This window comes from Chamaea fasciata, unplaced genomic scaffold, assembly GCF_029207755.1.
Source record: "Chamaea fasciata isolate MVZ Bird 193981 ecotype frontalis unplaced genomic scaffold, bChaFas1.0.hap1 SCAF_1, whole genome shotgun sequence".
NCBI classification, from domain to species: domain Eukaryota; kingdom Metazoa; phylum Chordata; class Aves; order Passeriformes; family Sylviidae; genus Chamaea; species Chamaea fasciata.
This window is the reverse complement of record NW_027094086.1, coordinates 4,367,220-4,390,620: the sequence shown is the minus strand read 5'-3', so window position 1 is coordinate 4,390,620 and position 23,401 is coordinate 4,367,220. Positions and strand designations below refer to the sequence as shown.

Sequence of the window (23,401 nt, the reverse complement as noted above, 5' to 3'; positions counted from 1 at the left end):
CTTATGGTCATCTGAGCTACATTTTAGAACAGTAGCTGACAGAATTCACTGGTTTTATTTTCAAATCCTAATCTATTGGTAGTAGTGAGGTGGGGAGCAAAACAGATCAGGGTGTTGGGAGAGAGCAGGAGGAATGCAGCATTAATGAGGTTTCCCATACCTCCCCTTCCCAAGGGTTCCTGTGATGCTGTGCAGCAGAGCAGGCAGCAGCAATGCAGCCTCCCAGCCTTTGCTGTTAAGACAACAGATGTTAAAAGGGCAACTAAGTTAACTTTATTTTTATTATTCCATAAATAAGGGCTAGCCATTTTTTAAACCCATATGGGTTGTATTAGTTTTCAGGCATGAAAGTTGTAGCAGATTTCTTTGTGGGTGGACTAAGCTGCTCATCTTCTCCCACTTCCTTTCATTTACTTTTTGAAGGCTTTACTGAAGAGAAGGATAAAGTCCAGCTATGAAAGCTGAAAAAGGTTTAAAATTACTCCTTTCTTAGGACACTGATTCAAAATCTGTTTCTTCTTGTTCTAGGCTATTTACAAAAAAATCCACCCAACAAAACCATTTATATCCTCAAAACATCTTAGAGAAGTTCATTCACTATTCCACTGCTCAAAGTTAAAATCTGCTTCATGCAGAACTGGAGAGAAGAGGTGAAAAAAAGAGAAAAAGTGAATCCTACACATGCTATTCCTTATTTTACTGCAAAATAAAATCTGATCATTTCGGTCTGTGACAGATTCACTGTGCTTATCAGTTTGCATTGCAGGTCTTCAGCCTCTGATGTGGGGTGACTGGAGGAGTGAGACAAAGCGATCCAAATGGTCACCAGAACCTTTCTTGACCTTATAAAACTTCCTTTTTTTATGGCAAAAACCTTCCATTTATGAGGTGAACATAGCAGAAGGTATCTGAAGGGGAAGGACCCTAGCCCTTTGATGCTGCTTAAAGGAATTGCATTCTGTGAGGATTACTTTTGTTCAGTGGAAGGGATCCATGAGTCAATCAGTTGACCCTACAGATGTTTCTTAAAATCCACCTCTATCAATTCAGGGATAACCTAGAAATAATTAGCCACATCTTCTAAGAGGGATATAGGAAAATTAAGTTGCTTATGGGTCAGCAAATCTCTTCAGTGTCTCGTCGTATCTGGGCTGCTTTCTCTCTCATCTAAGAACCAATTAAACAAAACAAAGTAAGAAAGCTGTGCAGCCACATAGGGCCCAGTTATTTACCAGAAATGGTGTCACCTGAATGTGTCTTCCTTGTCCTGCTTCTCCAGATGCCAAATACAAAGTTAAAATAACACCGCATCGAAACACTTTTAGTTGCAAACATCTTTTTAGAAAAAAGCTGAACCTGACTCCCAGTGTTACATAAACCAGAGATACAACATCAGCAACTCCTCAGACTCCCAAGCTATTAAATGCAATTACAACCTGAATAAAACAGTAATCCATGACCTCACAATAATGCAGTATTATTCCATTTATATATGAAAACACACTGGTGGAACAGTTCATATCGTATTTCTTAGTGAAGGATGAGCATAGCATAACTCCCTTATGTATAAACAAACTCTTATAGGCTAAAACAAAGAGCTATTTAAGTTTAAAATTCCAGAGTCACGGAATAAATCAACAAGCCAGTGCTGATACCCTTCAAGTCTAAGAAAGCAGAAAATTAAAAATTAATTATTAATTTTTACAGAACATCTTTTTAAAGTTTTATAACACAAACATTAAGGCTGCTCTATTACCAAGCAAGTTCAGTGCCTGAGCGATCAAGCAAAGAAAAGCATATTTTAAAAAATAAGAAACTATCGTTAAATAGGCACAAATCTCCCTTTCCCTCTAAAATAAGCAAAATTTGGATTGAAAAATTCCAACAAATACTTTGAGGCTTTGTTTAGGAGAATCTCTAGTAGAGGCCAGGTGTAGCTGAGCCTCTAAGCCATAGAAAATTCAATTCCTATTCACTTTAATAAACTCCTCTTCCTATTTTGTACCAAGTAGGGACATTCACTTTTCAGGAGCTTTCAGCTAAATCGCTGCTTCATGAAACCAGCAATAAACTTCCAAGGAGCAGCTCCTCAGGCAGTCATTTTATGCTGTTACAGGGAATCAAAGGTCATCCTCAGCTAACACAAAATCTCTTATTCAATGCAAAATCCACCACCTTAAATAGCCTCATTTGCTCCTCCAATTACACAAGACTGCACAGTTCTGCCGAACAAGTTCTGTTTACCTAGGAAAATGCCTGTGGAGTGGTATCAAAGAGCTCAGAAACACAAGAACTTGTTGCTTCATTTTTAAAAAGGCTTCCAGGAGCTCACCACCAAATGCAGCTCAAGTCGGTGGAGGTACCCAGCTGTTACAGGATGGAACAACATTCAGTGTGTCAAAGGCAGCACATATCCCCTCTCTGCATCCGTTCATAGCAGTAAATTGATGAGCAGAGACCAATCCAACCTCTGCTCAGTAGCTCCAAACTCAGCTGAGCTTTAAGTGTAGTAAGCTTTACCCAGTGACTTGACATCTTCAGCACAAAAGGCTTTGGTGAAGCTGAAAGAAGATGTGCAAGAATGCTGATACAAAAATGACAGTCGGTAAGACCAAGATGTACAAAACCAACTGATACAGCTGGGAAAGAGATGGTTTGGCACAGCCCTTCTTTAGATCTGAGGAAGGGATGGTAAGTAAGTATCCTATGTCTTCAGATGGTAAACAAAACATCAAAAAACAAACAAAAAAACCCCTTTCTGATGGTAGCCTGAATGACCTACTTTACCAAACATCAGAGAGCCAACATTGTCAGCATGTAACAGCATCTGACAGGGCCAAGAGCTCATCCCTGCATCTTGTGCAGTTCTGAGCTACAAAGCACAGCTTCCAAAAAACCTCTGGTACTGCTCTCCACAATCCCATTTGATGCATTTCAAGACTCAGTACTAAAGCTTTTAAATGATCATGAGACCAGGACAAAAAAATATCAGTGACTGCACGAACAGAGGAAGAATATAAACCTTGTCCTGCTACACAGACATGAAGAAGTGTTATAAACTTCGAAGACTCTGAAATAAATGCTTAGTGAGAATTTTTAAATTGCAGAAGATGATGTGAAACTGTCATCTTAATAGGTTAAATGTCTTCAAGATACAACTTAAGTCACATCTGCCTTGGGGTAAGACAGAATTCTTTCACCCCTCAAGTTTTGAAGGACACAAGTCATTAGACAAAGCCTGATCACTGTCCTTAAAATTTCTACTTAATGCTCTACTTTTAGAAGTTCCATGTAAATATCCCAATAATTATGTTACTGATGTTTCCAGAACCTCAGTGGTAGTCACTACCTCTAACACCTCACTGTGTCATTTGGCTCCCTCACCCTTCTCTATTGCAAAGCCTCAAGTTTCAATAATACCTTTTACTCCACCTCTTGGAGGGCACATGGATGACCAGGAAAGAGTCAGCAACAATTTCAATGCTCATCAATAATTTTTTACTGGGACTAAAAGCCTAATCAGCATTTTTACCTTTCCTTAGTATCATGAAATACCATGAGTTGTAAGGGACCTACAAGGATCATCCAGTCCAACTCCTGGCCCAGCACAGGACAACCCAAACAATCCCACCATGTGCCTGAGAGCTGGGTGAAGAATCTTTTCCTAATATCCAACTCAAACCTCCCCTGACACAGCATCAGGCCACTCCCCTGGGTCCTGTCACTGGTCACCACAGAGAAGAGATCTGTAGTGGAGATCAGCGATATTAGTTCAGGTGCTCTTCAAATCCATGAAAATTTGCTCCACTAAGACATGTGAAGACAAAGTGAATCACTATATAAAGTCTATTAATCCTGGAAATACAGTTCCAGTATCTCCCTGTATTAAGCCCTTCACAAAAAGTTATCACAGATAACTCTCCCAGATTGCCATGGGAAAAAAAAATCAGATCATGTGAAACCATTCCAGTTAAGTCATCTGAATGGACAAGAACTAGAAACTTTAAAGATCTTTAAAGGATCTTCTTAAAGGAGTAATTAGTGCATGAAGATATAATCTGGAAAACATCTTTGTGCCAAAGTTAAACCATGTAAGAATTTCTTAAGAAGTTTCACATCCATCTCAAGTGTAATTCCAGCCCACTAATGGAAGCACAGGCATTTAATAGCCCTCTTCTGTTATCCTGATCCGTCATCAGGGTAAAGTCCTGAGGAAAAATGTACTTGCTACAAGAACAGACTTTGTTGTAGTTAAGTTTCACCCTTCCCAAAGAGTGAAAACCTGAAGAACATCAGCTTTATATCTGACAAAATTATTTTTGCAGTTTTTCATATTCAAATTAGGGACAAGGCCTGCAAGACACAGCACAGCTATCATAAGGTGATGGGATATTTTCTTAAATATGTTCTTATTTTAAATATTAAATTTAATATTTTCTTCTAAAAATCAAAAAGGCAAGGGGGAGAAGCATAGGTATCAATTTTTGTCATTACTTCCTTTTCCCAGTCTTGCTCTGCGCAAACAAAGCCAGCACACGTAAATTACGAGCTAAGGAGACAAGGAGAGCATTCGAACTTTACATTAAGAGCTGTCAAGGATGTAAAAATAAACTAAAGGAAAGATCATATAATCCTTTATTTACGGTCATTTTAGGCGTAACTTACAACAAAACAGTTGATTAAAGTTCACCATGCAATGTTTTTCCTCTTGGTTCACTGTAGTCAGTGATGTTCCTCTTCAAACAACCTCATGTGTATTTTGGGAGAAGATCCCAAGCCACTCCCAGGTCTTGCAGAACAAAACACACACTAATAACTAACATTTTGTATAAGCCAACTACACAAGATCCAGCTTGATGTTCAGATTCTTTCTTTCAGTCTCACTGTTATCCTCACCCTTCCTTTACTCCATAGCTGTTGCTATGAAGACCCTGGGTGGTAACACACTCCAACACTACAGCAAGGGGTTACAGAAATTCACAGAAGCTGCACTTTCTGGGGAACAGTTGTATAAAAACAGTGAATGCATCATGGGCATCAGCAGAACAGACTAAAGAATACATACTTAGGAACCATGATTATTGATTATTAGACTCTTCAGTTTGCCAAATTTCATCTTCTCCTTAAGTAATTCTGCACCAGAACAAGACACTTTCACAGTGACTGCCACTGAAGGTTTTGTGCTGTAAAGGAGCAGCAGAATCTCGTTTCCAATATCCTGATGCCCTGATTATAGCACACTGCCCTCCATGTGCAAGGCTGGCTCTGTTCCTGGATTTGTTTTTTCTCCTGTAAAAGAAGACAGATGAATTCTCCAATCACTCTAGGCAGATACACATCCCCTACTTTGCCTATACTTTTACAAACCAAAAAAACTTGCTACGACAAAAGTAAAAAACAATCCTGAAACTCCTAACCACTTATCAAAAGCCCTTAAAAATCCTTTTAAAATGTGGAACCACACAATGGTCCCATTTTTGTAACTTTGAAAGAGTCCAGAAAAAACTTTAATTTAGATCTCCAAGCACATCATGTGAATAACCCTTGCCAACATCCCTCCAGCTGTTTCTGCACAACCACCACCAGCCAGTTTGCCAGCAAGAACATCCATGCGGCTGTACAGAGTGCAATGAACTTTCCTCACTTAGGGAATGCCTCAGCTGAGTGTGAACTGCCAGGTCCTGGATATCCAACCACATTTAATTTATCCATCCATATTTAATGGCACAGAACCCACAAGGAACCGTTTTTGCTCTGTATCCCTTTGACATCAAAACAGGTAAACATCTTCTCAGAGTACATAAGCATCCTGTTCCAAGCAAAACATTACTACAAGTTATTTATTTTTTGACAGCATGTAGTACAGAGCTCTAAGTTCCGCTGCAATTCCTCTGATACTGTACCAACAAAAACCTGTAGTTCAGATCCAATAGTTTCTGTCCAAGGCATCCCTTCCCCCCACCAAAAAAATAAACCCCTAAGAATTTTCAAGGTTTTCTTCTTTTATATTTTTGGCCAAAAGCTCTGTAAATTGCCTTTTTTTTTCTTTTTTTTTTTTTTTAAAGAAGAATATCTATGGTTAGTATGTTTGAAATAAAACACTGAATGATCCCCACTTCTTGCACCCTTAACTACACAAGACAAATCAGCCACCTCTCAGATGGAAGACTGACAAATCTCTCCCTGGTAAACTTGGCTGAGGACTGTCACCATGTTCCCACATGACACTGAGGCTCAATTTTATTGTCCATCATCCTCAGTGAGAAAATAAATAGCATCTTATTATTTCTAAAACAAACTTTCCAAACTAGGAATAAAAGCACACACACTATCTAAAAGAATGAAGAGTATGTGCAGCTGACTTCATTCAAAGCTGAACTGCATAACTGTAATTCAGAATATTTCAGGTTATCCAGGGTGGAGCAGCCACACCTTTTTCTGCCACTTGCAAAAAGAAGAAGAACAATTTTCCCTAGGAAAAGTACCCTTATCCCTCCAAACAGCATAATTCCTAAAGACACCATTTGTAATATCAATTTCTAAGGAAGCAGATAAAAATTTCCCATTTGTTCTAAATGAGAAACGAATTAAAACAAATAAAAATATCTTAGATACTACACATTCAAATGGTACTTTTGCATATGATGTACCCTTGATTACTGGAATTCTTCCACTTTGAGATGACTGCCCAGGAATAAACAAGAACAATCCTCACAGCAGTGTGGATATCTCCAAAACCGTGGGAGCCAGAACTACAGGAAATGATAGGGGAATGTGCTGAACTGCTGATTTTTTTTGTTTATTTTAAAGTGTCAGACTTTATTGATCCACCTTGTTAAGATTCACAGGGGCACGGGACAGAGGACTCGAAGGATCTTTCATGCCATCAAATCTCACTCCCTGCCTCCTCACGCAATCATGTCATAGCCCCATTAAGTGACCAAATACATCAAATTTCACTTTCTTTGAGCATAAAATCAGTCTAGAGCAGATCCCATGGGTGTCACATCATTCCCAACACACCTGGTTTATGTCCTGATTTATATATATATATATATATTTAATACTACTCTCAATTCTCTATATGGAAGCTTCTTTTCTTCTACCCCCTCTCTCATTTTTCCTCTATCCCTATACGGACTCCCAGAAAAACAATGTTCTGCAGCCAGGGCAAGTTTGTTAACTATAAATCATTTCACAGGCTGCCCTGACAAATGGGGGAGGTTCCTGACAGCTGGAAGAAAGCAAATGGAACTTGAAGAGGGGAAGGTCTGGATGGCTAAGGCTGGTCACCCTTACCTCCATTACTGACAAAGTGATGGAAATAACATTGGAAGCCATTTCTAAACAAATGAGAACAATAAGGTGATTAGAAATAGTCAGCAAGGATTTATGAAAGGGAAAATATGCCTGATCAACCTAATGAACTTCTTTGATTAAAATACAACTTTGGCAGATGAAGAGTTGTCATATTTCTTAACTTCAGCAAGACTTTTGACACTGTTCCCTATGACAGCACCATAATAGACAAATTGATGAAGTTATGGACTGAATAACTTAATAATAACAACTGAATAATGGGCAGAGACGCCCTGGAAACTGTCTGGACTGTCAGGCTCACATTTCAAAAGGAAAAACACTACAATTTAGCTAACTTACAGTTTCTTGAGGTGTTTGATATATCTCATCACCTCAATATTACTACATAGGTCAGCCTCACTAATAAAAATGTTTTTCTTAGCAAATCATGCTGTTGCTCTTGCCCTGTGTGGGCAATTAGCTATAAAATATGGATGGGAATGCAGGGACGAAGGCAGTGTCAAAAGCACAGCCAAAATAAGCCAAGAAATTTCACTAGAAAGGCTGGCAAATACACAGATTTCATGTCAAGGTCTAAGCTGTCACTTCGCCAAGCCTTGAACACAAAAAATGAGATACTCAACAGTGACAGTTTACAAAAGATAAATACATTGCTTTTCCTAATATCAGAGGTATATAACATCGGGAAAATGCATTTTATGAAGTATAGATGATTAACCTATTAAAACTAGTCAACAAAATTCTAAAAAATAAAGATTTAATGCATAAATAACAAGAGAAACTTCTTCAAAGTGACATCTAAGCTTTGTCAGCAATAACCTCATCCAGTACTAATAGCGGTTTTGTGATAGGGAATTTGGAAATGCAGAAATAACACCTGCCTTGCTGGTAGTGAAAAGAATTCAAGCTACAGGCCATATCTGCATCAAAAGAAAAGTCCTCTCGCATTTTCAGAGCTGTACAAGGCATGCAGGCAGCTATTCTAACTTGACAGCACCAATATTGCATAAATTAAGATGTTTTCAGTTCCATACTCATCACACAAATAAAATCATCCCAACCCAAGCCATTACAAACCTATGAAAATTAAGGTTACTGTTGCATAAAAATCAGAATTCTTAGTAACATTGACAAAGATTCCTAGAAGAAAAATAAATGCCTGATTTTCAAAGGGATTACTGAAAATACAGCATTTAGAAAAAAAGTGCAGGTTTCCTTCTGTCATCTCTGCAGCCCCACGTCAGGCATTCTGAAATGAGAGGAACTGTTCAGTCTTAGTGCAGCTTGTATCTAATTCTTACTTAACACCGAAGTGACAAATCAAAAAGCCACTATTTTGTACTTTTTTTCCTTCTGCCTACACAGTTGGTTACCTTTTCCTCCCCTTTTAAGCAGGGATATTAACAACAGTTCTCTGCTCATGCTACTGAGTTTATTCTCAGCTCCATGAATAATCGTTGCATAATTTATTACCCTCTGTAATACATGTGAACATTTATTTTAAGAATTCTGCATAACCTCATTCCTGTCAATTCTTGCCTACTGCAACTCTGGCAACACCTCAACTGATTTTTAATTTTCCATCTTTTACATCATAGGAAGTACCCAACCCTTTGTGGCTTTTGAAATTCTCGCTGCTGTATTTAAGTCCATCACACAGGCAGGTGTAGGTTTAGGGTAAGGAATATCTATTACACAGCACAGCATTAAACACCCCATCTCCTGCCCAGGGGGTAAGAGGAAGGGGAAGCAGGAGGTTGTTCCAAGACTGTGGAAAGTGCCAGGAGATGAATCTGTTTTTATTAAGGGGATCATGTGCAAGTCCTGTGTAAGCAGAAAGGCCAAACACACCAACAGACTGAATGAGGATATGCCTTTAATTCAAAACATCTTTAGGTTGAGCAGAAATTGTGTAACTTTCTTTTTTTTTTCTTGTCCTAAATGAGGACTTGGAAGTAAAAATAGCTACAAAACCATTTAATATTTCAAGATAACAATGACAGTGTGCAAATGGTGCTTACCTAAATTGTACATTATAAGCAAAAAGTCAACACAAAAGCATCAGACTTAAAATATGCCGCATATCTGAAATTAGAACTAGGCAAAAGATGTGGATTTCCTATTAATTTTTCGATACTTTATGTCAGGAGTCAGCAAGATTTTATTTGACTCACCAGATATTATCTGGAGAAGTCATCGAGAACAAACAACTGTACCTGAGATTCAATCTTGGCATAAAGTTTTATTGACTTTTTAACCAACATCCAGTATATGCTTGTTTCTTGTATTTGTCTTTATTTTCCTCTAGTTCTTTGATACAGTTTCTTGCTTCCTTACTATTTCTTGATTCTGGTAATGAAGACATATTTGGGCTGCAGGATCAGAAAACAAAGGACCAGCTCTTAGGAAAAGTCACCTACGTCACACAGATGCTAGAGCTGTTTTAAATTCAGAGAGAGACTGTAAAATCCAGGAGGGATTGTTTCAACAGAGAAAGTTTAACTGCATTTACCAGAGGAAACCAGTCTTTCATGCCGCCCCAGGCATGCTGTGAACACACTTGTATTGCAAGAGAACTTCACTTACAGACAGGAGAACTGTCTTTTCTACCCACCTTCAAAATTATAATATTTTAGCAAATTGTTCTCCAAGCCCCTCCTGGTTCACATTCCAAAAATTCTCTGTGCTCATCTCCATAGCCTCAATTACAAGGCAGTAAAAACCCAAGTTACCCACGAACTTCAAAGCAGTGATACAGATTAATTCAGGATAACTCTCCTGAGTAATGATTTAACTAACGACTTCATCAACTAATGCATTCTCCAGCACAGAAACAATCCTTCTCTACAAGGCTTTGCTATGAAATAAGTGTTCTGGATGACCTTGATATACCACTGACTACACCAAATTTATGCGTAATCCAACCTCAGACAAGACACTACAATAAAGTAGACACCTGAAGTAGTCTCCTTACTGCAAAGTCTTCAAACACAGCAAAAGCCCCTCCTCACGATATTATGATGAAAATTTAGAGCACTAAAACCAGGTGGCAAAAGTGAGAACATTTCTAGTGACATCTATTGTCTGCTGCTGAAAGTGGCACTCAGGAGACAAAAGTTCTTTAAAACTCGAAATAAGAAAATACCATTATTTATTGCAAAGATAAGTTCTGGTGATTAAGACTTCCCATCTGAATGCAGAACCTCATCTTTATTCAATTTATCTTTTATCCAGGCTGCTTTTCCAATTTATCAAATTTCTTTTGAATTTTAATCACAGCATCCAGTGTGCTTGTAACTCTTTTTGTGTTGGTGTTACTGGCAGATAAAGACAAATCAAGACCATTTTCATGGTCATTAATAAAAATACTGTAATACCACAGGACAATTCAGACCTCTGTGAGACTCCAGCCTTCCCTTCTGGCAATATTTTAAGCATTTTTTAAAACAAGCTTCCTTAGTTCTCTTACCAGGAGGTGCTGCCAAATCTCTGCTACAGGTAAGCCATGGGCTGTAGTTTTTATATTCTCTATGGAAGCCTCTTGCCATGCCATGGGAAAAGCTCATCCTTTGAAAATCCTGGGAAAACTTCTGCCCTCTATCAGTACTTGCAAGACACAGTTAAGGAGTACAATTAGGACACTCCCACACACAGACTCAAATTGAAAAGAATAATCTCATTGTGACTCAGATTCACACCAGCCAAACTCTTCACGTCCCAAATATAAAGTCAGAAAAAGTTTCATCACACATCCTTGTCTTAGAAGCTTCAGGAAAAAACCAAACAACAATCCCTATCTTCCTGTCAGCCTGACCTAAACACCAGGTATTTATTTTTCCAATATTTTCCATAAGTGCCTGCTTGACAACCACTCTCAGCATTCAAAATCATTTTAAAGATGTCGTTCTGAAAAGAAAACTTTAAAATACATTTAAACTTTGCTTCACTGCTTCAAGAAAACATGATTTTTTTTTCTTTTTTTTTTTTTTGCAGAAGGGCTGCTCTGAAGCTCTTGTGGAAAAGACTTCAACATCTCAGCTATCAAGCTTTTAACTGAAATTGTAATTTGATTCCAACAGGAAAGAGCAGCTACCTTCAGAGCATGTGTTAATATCAGCAAGAAGAAATGAAAGAATAGATACAATAAGCAAAATCACCAAGGCAGAGGGCAAGGATAAAAGGCAGCAGGCCCAACCGCAAATACCCAATCCCTTAATCAATCAGGAGTAAAAGTGCACTTCAGTAAGGATTCCAGAATTCACAAACAGGGAATAGATGGACAAATTCTACCTGCCATGGAACACGAGACATCCTCACTCTGAGCTCTGCATCACAGCTCCAGCCCACAGCACAAATGAATGCGTGAATTTTACAACTTCATTAAAGGTCAAATGTAACAAACAATAAACAAAAAATGCTATTTTTAACAATCAGGTCAGCAGGGCTGGGATTTTTTTGGTGGGGTCCCTGTTTTTGGGGGGTTCTGTTGTCTATTTTTAGGTTTAGAGGGGTTTTGTTTTTTTTTTTATTTTTAAACACCACTGATAGAGGAGCCCAATAGAGCAGCTTGGACACAAGTCACCTGTGACTCCAGCCAAGTGAACACTGTGTCACCTTCCCTATTAGAACCTGGGGAGATTCCTTCCACCCATAAACCCCCCAACCCCATTTCCTTGCATTCTGTCCCTCTGAACCACCACTAATACCATTTGTGGCTGTTCCTAATCTGCTCCCCTGCCAGCTGTATCCCACGTTGGGCTGAGTCGCTTTAGGCATTAACTTCCTCACACACAGTGTATTTAACAACTGCCTATAAATACACCTCAGTTCCCTCCTCCCCTTGTCAAAATACACCATTTAAATGGAAAAAAAATCTGTACCTCAACAGGTTTTGTTTTGACCTCAGATCCCCACATGACTAAGTACCATGACAGTGCCAGTAAGAACCGATATTCTGATTATATAAAAGCATGACTGTATGGTAAGCAAGCCCTTAAAAGCTGCCTGCTGTCACATCAAGACATAACTGAAAAAACCAGAACTTACCTGCTGGCAATGGAAGTCTTGAAATATCTGTAACAATAAAGAAATACATTTAGAAACAGAAGGAAAAAATAGCTCTACAATTGCATTGGCCTCATAATTTTTCTGTAAGGCCATACTTGTTTAATAAAGCACATTATCTGAAGCCATTTGCTGGCTGCCAGGAATGCCACATGCAAATCAAAAGCACTTTCCTTGTCTCACCCTGTTCATTAACAGGATTATGCTTTGCTCACCTAACTGAAGGACAAAGACTACACTGAAGGCAATGAGTGTAATTACTGCAGCAGAATACAGGTCACTACCCACAAATGAAGTGTTACATACAAAATTCACCATCATCACCTACAGAATTTCAGAGCTCAAAGTGTCAGGGGTAGTCTCTGCAAATGAAGAAAACTCTACAAAATGTTTTCTTTATTCTTAAATCTTTAGAGAAGAAGTAGCCAAGCTTGCAAGCAGATAAGCATAGAACGCAAGAAATAATATTAAAAGAAAGGGCACTGATTTTTGTCACCAAGGCACATTAGACACAGTTCCTGAACATTTTTACAGGAAATGCTAAGGCTATCTTGAGCTGCAAACAATGACCACTGTCTCAGAGTCTAAATAAAACGTATTAAAAATGATACACTAAAAAAATACACATTATATTAAACTGTAAATCGTTATATTGTACCTGCCTGCTTTTCTATTGTCACCTCAGTGTACAACATCATGACTGGGACCTGAGGTGCCCATAAGAGTGCAGAAACTAGAACCCACAAAGAACTAGAAAGAAAGAATTACTCAGGTCTGTAAGTACATGGACTGGGGACACACATCACGGGGCTAATGAAAACTGAAAGAAATATGGGGGGAGGGGAAGAGAAAGGAGAAGCAGTAAAACAAATGACAGAAAACCTGAACTGAACCTAATAAAAAGGTCTGCACAGTTATTTGGTTAAAGGAAACAGCAAAGTTGAGTAATAAATTGTTATACTGGGTACAAAATCCACATAGAAACTGAACTTTACCACAGGTGCAGCAGCTGAAACAGATGCAGAGATTATTGGGGCAGATGGTCACTGCTTTGCTACCCATTAGAAGAAATAACGAGGCTTAATAAATTTATTAGCCCTGCTCTCACCAACAGATTGTTACAATTCATGTCTGTGGCTGGAAAACATGATGAAACTTGAATACCAAAGAGAATTACACCTAAAATCTAAAGGCAGCTCACAAAAAATTTCAAAAATGAACTGCACTGCTCTGAGGAGATGATAAAACAACAACACAGAAAGCTGAAACGCACTTAAAGCATGAAATCAAAGTAGCAACAGGACACCACAAAAAAACCTCGGAAAATACTGAATGCCTTAGTCTGGTAGAACACAATATTTAAAAAGATAATAAATTGCATTTAAAAGACGCTCATCATGCTGTCTGCTTAGGAACAAAACAATCTTACATGTAAGAAAAGCCTTGAGACAGGAGATGCAGCCAAGGAGACACGGGAACAGTGGGAAGCAGAAAACCCAACAGGTCCTGCACAGAATCCAAATCAGCACATATGGAATGGAACTTTCTTCCATCAGAACGAGATTTGCAGTGACAATCCATTTGGAGTTACATGAAGATAAATGTTGCATCATCTTTTGTTTGTATGTGTTTAATTGTTTCCATGCTCTTTTTTTTATGAAGTCACAAAAAAAAATTTTGTCTGCTTGTCACTAGGCTACACAATACCAACAATTGCAGCCACATGAGTAAAGCATCTGAAACTGTGGATTAGAAAATACCGGGTTTGATTTTAATTTTTCTACCACAATAGAAACTGATGTCTAAATTCCACTTACAATTAACAACTATTGAAAGATTTAAGTTACTACAAATACTTAAAAGTGCATTAAATATACATTTTAATATGCATTTTAAATATTTGTATATTAAATACACAAATATTTAAAAGTGAATTAAAGTCTTTAAATTTTTGTGTATTGGGAATGTTTTATCGCAGCATTTATTACTTTAGAAGCAGACTATTTGGTTAAATGCACACACACAACAGATGTCAGGAAAATAACGGCAACCATAACCCCAGGAAAATATGTTATTCCTGTTATTATATACACACAGGGAGAAAACAATCACATCTCAGAATTTAAACAGAGAAAAGCTCCGCAGCTAAAACACACACACGTATTTTTAACTTCAAGAAAGAGCTGATCATATTCCAGCATTTGTCCCTAACACCTGAGCCGCTGTTTCCTCTGTGATCTCTCCCTGCCAGTGTTAACACAGATCCTGTTACTGCACCAGGACCTTCCCACATGGGGCACTGACACCATCAGCACCGCTGCTATATTTAAGTCAAACACTGTGAAGATTTCTTACTTCCATGTTCCAGTGCAAATTAGTCCCACAAGTGCATTAACTGAAGAGATGCTGCACCCCTGGGACAAGTTTACTGAACAGCTTCCTGCAACTACACCCTCTTCTATTTCAATTTAGTGCAAGAGACTGTTTTCTACCATTAATTGACATACATTAGGTCTAAAAGCAAGTTGGACAGAAGAAATTGAGGCCTGAAGGTCGTATCAGTATACTCAAAACTGCATCTGTGCACTTAGTAGGTCAATTCTATGGTACTTTTCAATTATTTCCATTAAACACAAAGTCCTCTATAGGCTGATTTTGTATCTCAATCTCAGAAACCATCACCACTACAGAAATGTCAATTCATAACAGCATCAATAAATATTTCACAATTCCAAAGATAACAGTAACAATTCCACTCCTTTGTGTATCCAGACACCACAACAGTAAGCAAAATGCTTTAGGTCACTTTAGGAACTTTCTTCTCGTTGAATCTGCCCCATCTCTCCAACTCACTCTCATTTTTTCTGGCTTGAAACCTCCTAGCTTTATTTTCAAATATGATTTTTCATTTAACATCTAACACTGAAAAATGATGAGTGGATTCTGGCCACACTTTAAAAACTTTCTTCATGGAGAGGTAAACTGAGAGTACACACTCACGTAGCTACTCATAAGATTGCACTTACAAACTTGCCTTCTCTGCTGTGTAAAACTTCCCTCTTTTTGAAGCACACTACAGCATTTCAATCTCTGGAGAGGAGAAATTCAACCAGTGCTGAGATTTGAAGAGGAAAATAGCCCAAAGTTAGGGTTTTAATCTGGTTTAGGACTAAAATGAGAGGCTTGAGAGCATTTTGGAGGGTTGTCCTGTTGGGAAAGATTCCCTACATCAGGAAGGCCTGGACTGACTTTTCTTCTACAACTCAGTTTTGGAGTGCTTGGAGTGCTGTCACACAAACCACATTTATAACAGCTGTACAACATGAACCAATCTTACTTTTTTATCTGCTCCAAAGTGAAATCTAAAATGAATCATATTTCAAGTGCTGCTGCTCCTACTGATCCTTTCAAGGAATCACTTGTGTTCTGCATTTATATTCTTAAGTATCTCCCTGTGCTACTTGGCAGGGAGCAAACTGCCAGTTTAAACAGGCAGAAAGAAAAAGTACTTTCACATCACATTCTTTATCATGGCCAAACTTTTATATACTTTGCAAAGGCTAATCAGTTCTCAGAGAAAACTGGTTTTATCCCATATAGATATTGGGAGGATGGAGCAGATGGCCTCAAGAGCTCCTTTCCAAGCAAGGTTTCTGTGATATGGACCAGATGATTGTAACAGATCAGGAACAAGCTGAGGTGCTACAAAACAAAGTTCCTCAGCCAAAGAAAACTTTCCAAGTAAATCATTTATGTACATGAATTCATTATGGAACAGAAAGGACAGTATTTTGAAGAAAGAATACTATCATTGCTTCTGTATGCACTGAGATGGTTTGGGGCACTACAGTCCTCAAACAGGCTTTGTGCATCCCAGCACCAATAGATTTTTCTCATTTATGGATGCCCTGAGGACCGGATCTCTCTACCACTGTATTTGCTTTTATAAAACTGCATTTTACACTGCAGAGTTTCAACGAATGTTTTCTTTAAAATGGAGCCGCAACTTTAAATCTTCCTTCCAAGAGTAACATCTAATCATCAAAAACAGGAATGCTTTGTGAGCCTCCTATTCCTGCCTCAAGGTAAAACGAGAATATGGCTCCGTGGACAATCCAGAGGCTCAGACCCTGCCCCATCTGCAGCACTGATCTCTTTCCAGAGCTGTGGTAAACAGCAGACCACAAGAAATTTAATCCTGTTCTCCTGTAGCAGGAGCTGGCTGACTCCAGCCGAACAGTATTCCCTTGAAATTAATTCAGATATTCAATTCACAAACCAATCTCTCTTTCCAGGGAAGAGCACACGAGGAACCACAGACCACAGTCTCCAAGAAGCCAAGCAGCAGTGATTGTTGTCACTGGACAACAATCCTTGCAACTAAATGAGGAATATCACAGACTCAACAGAAAATGCAATTTTCCTATTTAGCCACAGTACCAAAATAATTTAGGAATACAGATGCATATTCAGCTTTTAGCCTTTGTGTGCCTGGTCCTGAAGGATGTTGTCTTAGAGGCTGGATCCAACCACCTGGAAAGTCTCCTTTCCTATATTCTCTGGCAGGCTAAAAAGGACGTTCCCCTGGTCTTTAATGAAATTGAGATATCATCATCTACGTAAAAGTATTTTTCTTTTTTTAAAGAGCAAGTAAGTAAACACAAAACACAAGTCATCTTTCAAAAAAAATGCTTTGTAAAATTACATTTGTTGAGAAACCCAAGGATTTATCCATGACCATCTGATCTACTAAACAAAGACCTTGGAGATGCAATGAATTCATCCTAACAGCACACCTATTAAGGAAAGCTATTAAAAAGTTTTACAGTCTGATTAAAAGATTGCATAAACCACCAGTTGCATTGTTCCATATACGTATTTTTTCCCCTTCATCATTAAAAGTGCATCTCATTTGTAACCTACATCTAACCTACTTCTAATTTAGCAATCTGCAGGGCTGAATGTTAACAACCTTTTATTATATCATTTCACATTAAGGCAGTTTTTTAGGGCAATTTTCAATGCAATTCAATAATTTCTTTTTTTTCATTTACTAGCTATGTAGAATGAGAGACAGAAGTTCCTCACTGTAAAGACCTATTTTTCCTCAACATTTTATTATCCTTACAAGTCTTTAAATGCTCCAACTGTTTTGGCTTTCAGTAGCAGCCCCAATTTGCAAACACCAGTACCTGACACAGTATTCAAATGTCAATCATAAAAGCACTAAAACCACCATTTGCTTACTCAGACTAGGGGTTTTTTTCCCCCTATTGACATATTTATTGCATTTGCCTTAGGCGGAGCAGCTGAATATCCAACTTAGCTGCAAATCTTCATCTGCTACCCTGGGGAAAGATGGAGGGGGGACAGTTACAGGACAGACACCTCCACCCACTAAACCCGGCAGCAGTTCTTTTGTGCTTTAGCCAGATCAGAAGAAATTCGGCATACAAAACCACACATCTTGTGTTTACAGCCCTGCTTCACAGGAGATCCACGTTGCACTGGAGTCCCTTATTATCTTGGTTTAAATCTTTGCTTCAGCTGTGAGTATCAGCAGTAATGATTTAATGCTCTCATTTCTGTCTGCTGAAAAGGTTAACGAGCAAGCAGCCGACAATGAACCGCTGTGACACCCCGCAACGTGCACAGCTTGTGCTGTGCCTTTGAGAAGTTCTCTTTAACCACTCACTAGTTCTAAGGCAAGCTGCTGCTTCTGAAACACAAAAGCCACACAAAATTTAGCAAGGAAAAATGAGAGGGCCAACTGAAATACTGCACAGAACATGAAGGGTTTTTTCAAATGAAGTGTTTGGTTGATAAAACAGGTACAAGTCACATCTGCGGTATGATGATCACCACATCTGACATACCTCAAGTGGCATTAAATATGCAAAAGCTTTGTGGTGTTACACCGGTACGAGCATCAGTTGATTCATCCCACACCTCAGAAACACCTTCAGTTCATATCTGCTTCTGTAATTTCTCAATTTGTTGTCAGTTTACTGCCACATTCCTCTCACTACCCCACTCTTCTGTTCGTACCTGCTTTCCTCTTCCCATGTGAAAACAAAATCAATAGAGTCTCCTTAGCTTAATAGCATCTACACCAAAAAAAAAAAAATAAAAATCATTCAACAGTTTCAAATCTCAATTTCCCCTCTCCTACTGATACACCTCCAAAATGACCCTGCTTATGCTTCTTAAATACTAGCTTTTGAAAATGAAAAAATACAAACTCTGATTAAGACCATCAGAATAATCCACCTGTGTTTTCCTCCATCTCAGCTGAACTCTGCCCTGAACTCTGTATGCACCTTGGCACTTCAAATTCATTTATACCACATCACTGAGCATGACCACTGAGTTATCTATGCAGCCACCAGGAGCCAAATTTTCAACCAGGAACACTGAACGGTAGGATATTAAATGAAAAGGTTATGGTGGAAGTTACATTTAAGGAGATTAAGAAGAGCAAGAGAAATCACTCAGTCATTACTCAGGGCAGGTGGGATCAATCTCATTACATACTGAGTTAACAGAACATGCAGTATCCAAGCAACTCTGATAAAGAATTTAGTCTCAATACCTACACAAGTACTATATGCACCTTTTGCCTATGGGGAAGAGAGATTTGGATAGAGAAGAGGATGGAGCAGTTCCCCAGTAATTGATTTTATTCAGCATCATAAAATGGGTAAGTGAACTGTGCAAGTCTGCAGCTCATACTAAGCGCTTATGGGTCAGCAAAAGTCATATCAGTGGGGGTAAAAAAACCAACAAGGATCTCACAAAATTAAGCAAGTTGCTAAGACAGCAGCTGCACTTCAACACAGCTGTGATGTAATGCATCTGGGGAAAAAATTCTGAGCAATACCTCCTTAACCAAGTAACACTTGCACTTTCTCCAGTTCCAACTGCGGGAGGAAGGCTGAGTCACTGTTTTCTCTGAAATCATCAGCAGAAACTGGAGTAGCTGGCCAAAAGCTATCAGATTTGTGTCTCATTAAGAAGGGTACTGAAAACATGGTACTTAAATGTATTACTGTGCAAAACTTTAAAAAAGCATCAACATGTTGTGTCCAGTTCTGCACCAGAAGGAAGCAGAGATGTCTAGAGCTGGGCAGCTGAAGTGATTGAGGGATAGAGCAGCTGCCAAGGACGGCAAGATTACCAAATCTGGGGCCCCCTCAGCAGGGAGGACATGAGGCTCAGGGTGAACATGATCACAGCACAAGTGGAGGGCGTGGGGGAAGAAGAGAGGAAAAAAATAGAAAAAGGAAAGGCAAATCAACACAGCACCACCATTCAACAAATCCTGCCCATCTGAGCATTAGGGGGCATCTGAGGAAACTGCTGGAGATGTATTCAAACCAGTAAGTGCCTTCTCCACAGCTGACACTGAGCTCCCTGCAAGAGAAAAACGTGGACAGAGGTGCCACCAGCCACTGGGCCAGGCATGCAAACTCCATGTAAATAACATTTTCTGCTGCCATTCAGTGCCAGTGCTGGGCTGGGCAGTGGCTGGTGTCATTGAGTAGCATCTCTTGTATCAGCAACACCATGGCTAGTGATTGTTCCCCTGTGGTGGGCACTGGGGAGGCTACACCTCGAATCCTGTGGTCAGATTTGGGCCTCTCATGACAAGACAGGCAATGAGGGGCTGGAGCATGTCCCAAGAAGGGAACAGAGCTGGAGAAGGGGCTGGAGCACAAGACTGATAAGGAGCAGCTGCGGGAGCTGGGGGGCTCAGCCCTGAGAAAAGGAGGCTCAGGGGGATCTTCTCTCTCTCTCTCTCTCTCCAACTCCCTGACAGAAGGTTGGAGCCAGGTGGGGTGGGGTGGGTCAGTCTCTTTCCCAAGTAACAAACAACAGGACAAGGGGAAATGGCCTCAAGTTGTGCCAGGGGAGGTTTAGCCTGATTAGGAAAAACTCTTCCACAGAAGCGGCAGTCAAACACTGGAAGAGGCTGCTGGTGACATGGATGAGTGGTGGCCTTGGCACAGCTGGAACTACCAATTTTAAAGGTCTTTTCAAACTTAAGTGATTCTGTAATTCTCATGATCTCAAACTCCCTGCCATGGCTCTGTGAAGTCATGAGCTTAAACATCACCTGTAAGAGCACCTGCTCAATCAAAAACACTGTTCTAAGAATGTCAGCCCCATTACAGGAATATTCTTATCCTTTCATGGTTTATCACAAAAGGAGATGTATTTAAACAAGCCCAGGAAACTAAAAACCCTTAAGATGTTTAAGGAGGGACATGTGTGTGCTGGCAGTAGTTCAGATCTATCAGGAATATCTCCAGCACTATGATCTGTGATCACGTAATCCTGATGGAAATATTGTGACATTTTATGAACATAACAATTCAGGCCCTCAGGCATGCTTAGGGAAAGCTGTAGACATGTATTCTATACGTGTGCAGCTACCCCCTATTTGTACCACAGAGTGCTTGTGATAGCTTTAGTGGATGTTTTTCTTTCAAGAAACATTGTCTTGACATTGCTTGCCATGATTGAAGCTCCCTTGTCATTTTCCGTGAAGGACTTGTGACACACAACGCGCCACCACAAGTCACCCACGTCTTCAAAAGGTGACAGGACTGTGTAGTTCCTGAACTGAAATACAAATTAGCTCTACAAGTCAGCAAAGGCTGGTTTGTGCTTTAGGTATGACAGGAACTCAGCACAGAGCACAGAGGTGTTCCAGAATGTAATATAAATGTGTTTCCAGGTAAAGAAATGAGTGCCAAGGGCACAACCGAAAGGGAAGAGATGAGGAGGAATTACTTCAGGCAAAATATTAAAAAGCTCAAGACAGCTGCACATCCCAGACCACCATGTAAGAGAAAAATGCTTTCTGAGTGTTTTTCTAGAGGGGGTCAAGTGGGAGTTTTGTTTTGGTTTTAAAATGGTAACAAGTTAGAAGGATTTAGAGTAACAGATTAATGATTTTCTTTAACAAAAAACCTACCCAAAGTTTCTTTTTTGGACTATTAGAACAGTATTTTGCAAGTTTTGAATGTTTTTTTTTGTTAAAACACAAATTCTTAGAAAGTTGGGCGAGTCAACTTCCTTTCATGCTTCACCACTGTAAAATTATGCTGTTTCCATGGTTTTGGCCCACACATGGATTCCATTGTTACAGCAGCTTTTCAGGAGCTGGAATGAAGTTTTATATTTTTCTCATTTGAAGTTACAGATGGGTAAAAGAAGGTTGAAGATAATCGATGCAGCAAGCACGGAGTGAGGGAGAAAACATTTAAGAGTTTTCCAGTAAAGAACACACACGAAGTAGTTTGTCAGAAGTTTAACAGATTATCACCTTTACACAAACGCTTTTTTTTACCTAAAACAAAAAAAAAAAGGGGGGGGGGAGGCCCTTAACACTTCCATCCATGAAAAGACTGACTTAGTGAAGAAATAACACGTTTTATTGCTCACAACGGGATTACTCCGAAGTGTTCACACTTTGTTGTTTCATGCACTTCTAACCTCAGTGAAGAAGGTAACAGCAGCTGCACAAATTTTGCTCTATACAGAAACCTGCCTCAATAAATAAGATGAAATCTATTTGTAATGAGAATACCAGGGTTTTCTTAGCCCAACTGTGACACTCTGGATGGAGAAGGAATTTGCTTCCGCTGGAGCTTGTTCTCAAAGTGAAGCACAACATCCCTTCACAACAAATGGGCATTTACAGCCAGAGCTACAGAGGCTGAAATCAGTTCTGCAGTGAAGACATGACAGTTTTGGATCTTAACCATACAAGAAATAAGAGAACTAAGGACACTCAGTGTGCTAGAAAAAAAGTCCAATAAATTCACCACCGTATGCATGGGAACAAGTCCTTTAATGTCATCTGGGTGTTTCCACAAGCCTTACACATTCTCCCGGGGACACAGATGACACCACTTCCAAGCACTGTAGTGTTTGGAGACACAACATGCTGCCAAGTGTCATTCTGCTGGGAAAGGGGGTTTAATAAAAAGTCAAAAAAGATTTCCAAAACTGAGATTACAAAGGAACATTGATTCAAGAAGCATCTAGGTCAAGTAAATTATTTGTCAAACACCAGAGCAGACACAAGGCAATGAGAATTAGCAAGGAGATAAAACCAGATGTTATTTCTGTCATTTCACAAGAACACACAGTATTTCGTAAGCCAAAAAGACAGAGCCTACCTCAGAGGGTAAATACGAGTTTAGGGGCCACAGAAGTAAAGACAACAAATCAGGAAAAGCGGAAGAGACTTTACAGAGCAATGTATTATGTGTTCATCTAAACTGAGACAATTCTTTTTTCTTAATATGTTGCATGTTAGCAGTAGTTGTGCTAGGCTGGTTCCCTCCTCACACCACAATGGTGATGCACCAGCAGAAAGAGAAAAAAACTTTTCCCTAGCTTCTCCTCTGCTTTCTCTGTCCCCTTTTATATTGTTTTCCAGATGGAAAATAGAGAATGAATTAAGACAGCAAAAAAAGATGACAAGTGAGGCAGGGAGGAACCATGGGCAGGGGAAAAAAAAAATCAGGGAAAGAAAAATACACACATACATCAGGACAAAGAAACCCAAAGAGATGACTGACAAAACTAGATTATGAAGGTAAAGAGGGGGTAGTGGGGGAACAAGAGTGCAGACAGAAGAACTGCAGCACACAACATGAGACAGGCTTTCTTCTCCTAATTGGTTCTGTCATGTAGCCGTCGGGGAGCGGCTCAAAGACAGCAGCGCTGGTGTAACGGGAAACCCCCCAACACCTCTGTTCTCTGCAAGAACCTGATCAAACAGGAGACCCACTTGGTTTGACAGAACACAACACACGTGCAGCTCCCATATCCTGTTGGCTGCGCCTTCCCAGCTCGGCCATTACTCATCTGGGCAACGGGAACGAGGCAAAGAGTTTGTTTCCAATTCGGCTCCGTGCGAAGTCAAGCGCGTATGATTAATGGATTCTCATTTCCACAAACCCACTGAAAAATTTCAGCTTGGCATCATTAAGATTCTATC

At 39.5% G+C, this 23,401-nt stretch overlaps 1 protein-coding gene across 3 annotated transcripts in view; it reads right to left on the bottom strand.

Annotated features, from left to right (window-relative positions):
• The window catches only part of PTK2 (protein tyrosine kinase 2), a 190,839-nt gene that overhangs the window by 137,717 nt on the left and 29,721 nt on the right, over nt 1–23,401 (bottom strand). For 2 of the 3 annotated variants that reach the window (XM_066175437.1, XM_066175413.1), the window contains one exon: nt 12,367–12,393. The exons of the other annotated variant lie outside the window; for it this stretch is intronic. The gene's annotated coding sequence lies outside the window, so the exon portion shown is untranslated. The remainder of the gene's footprint in view (nt 1–12,366; nt 12,394–23,401) is intronic. 3 annotated transcript variants of the gene reach the window in all.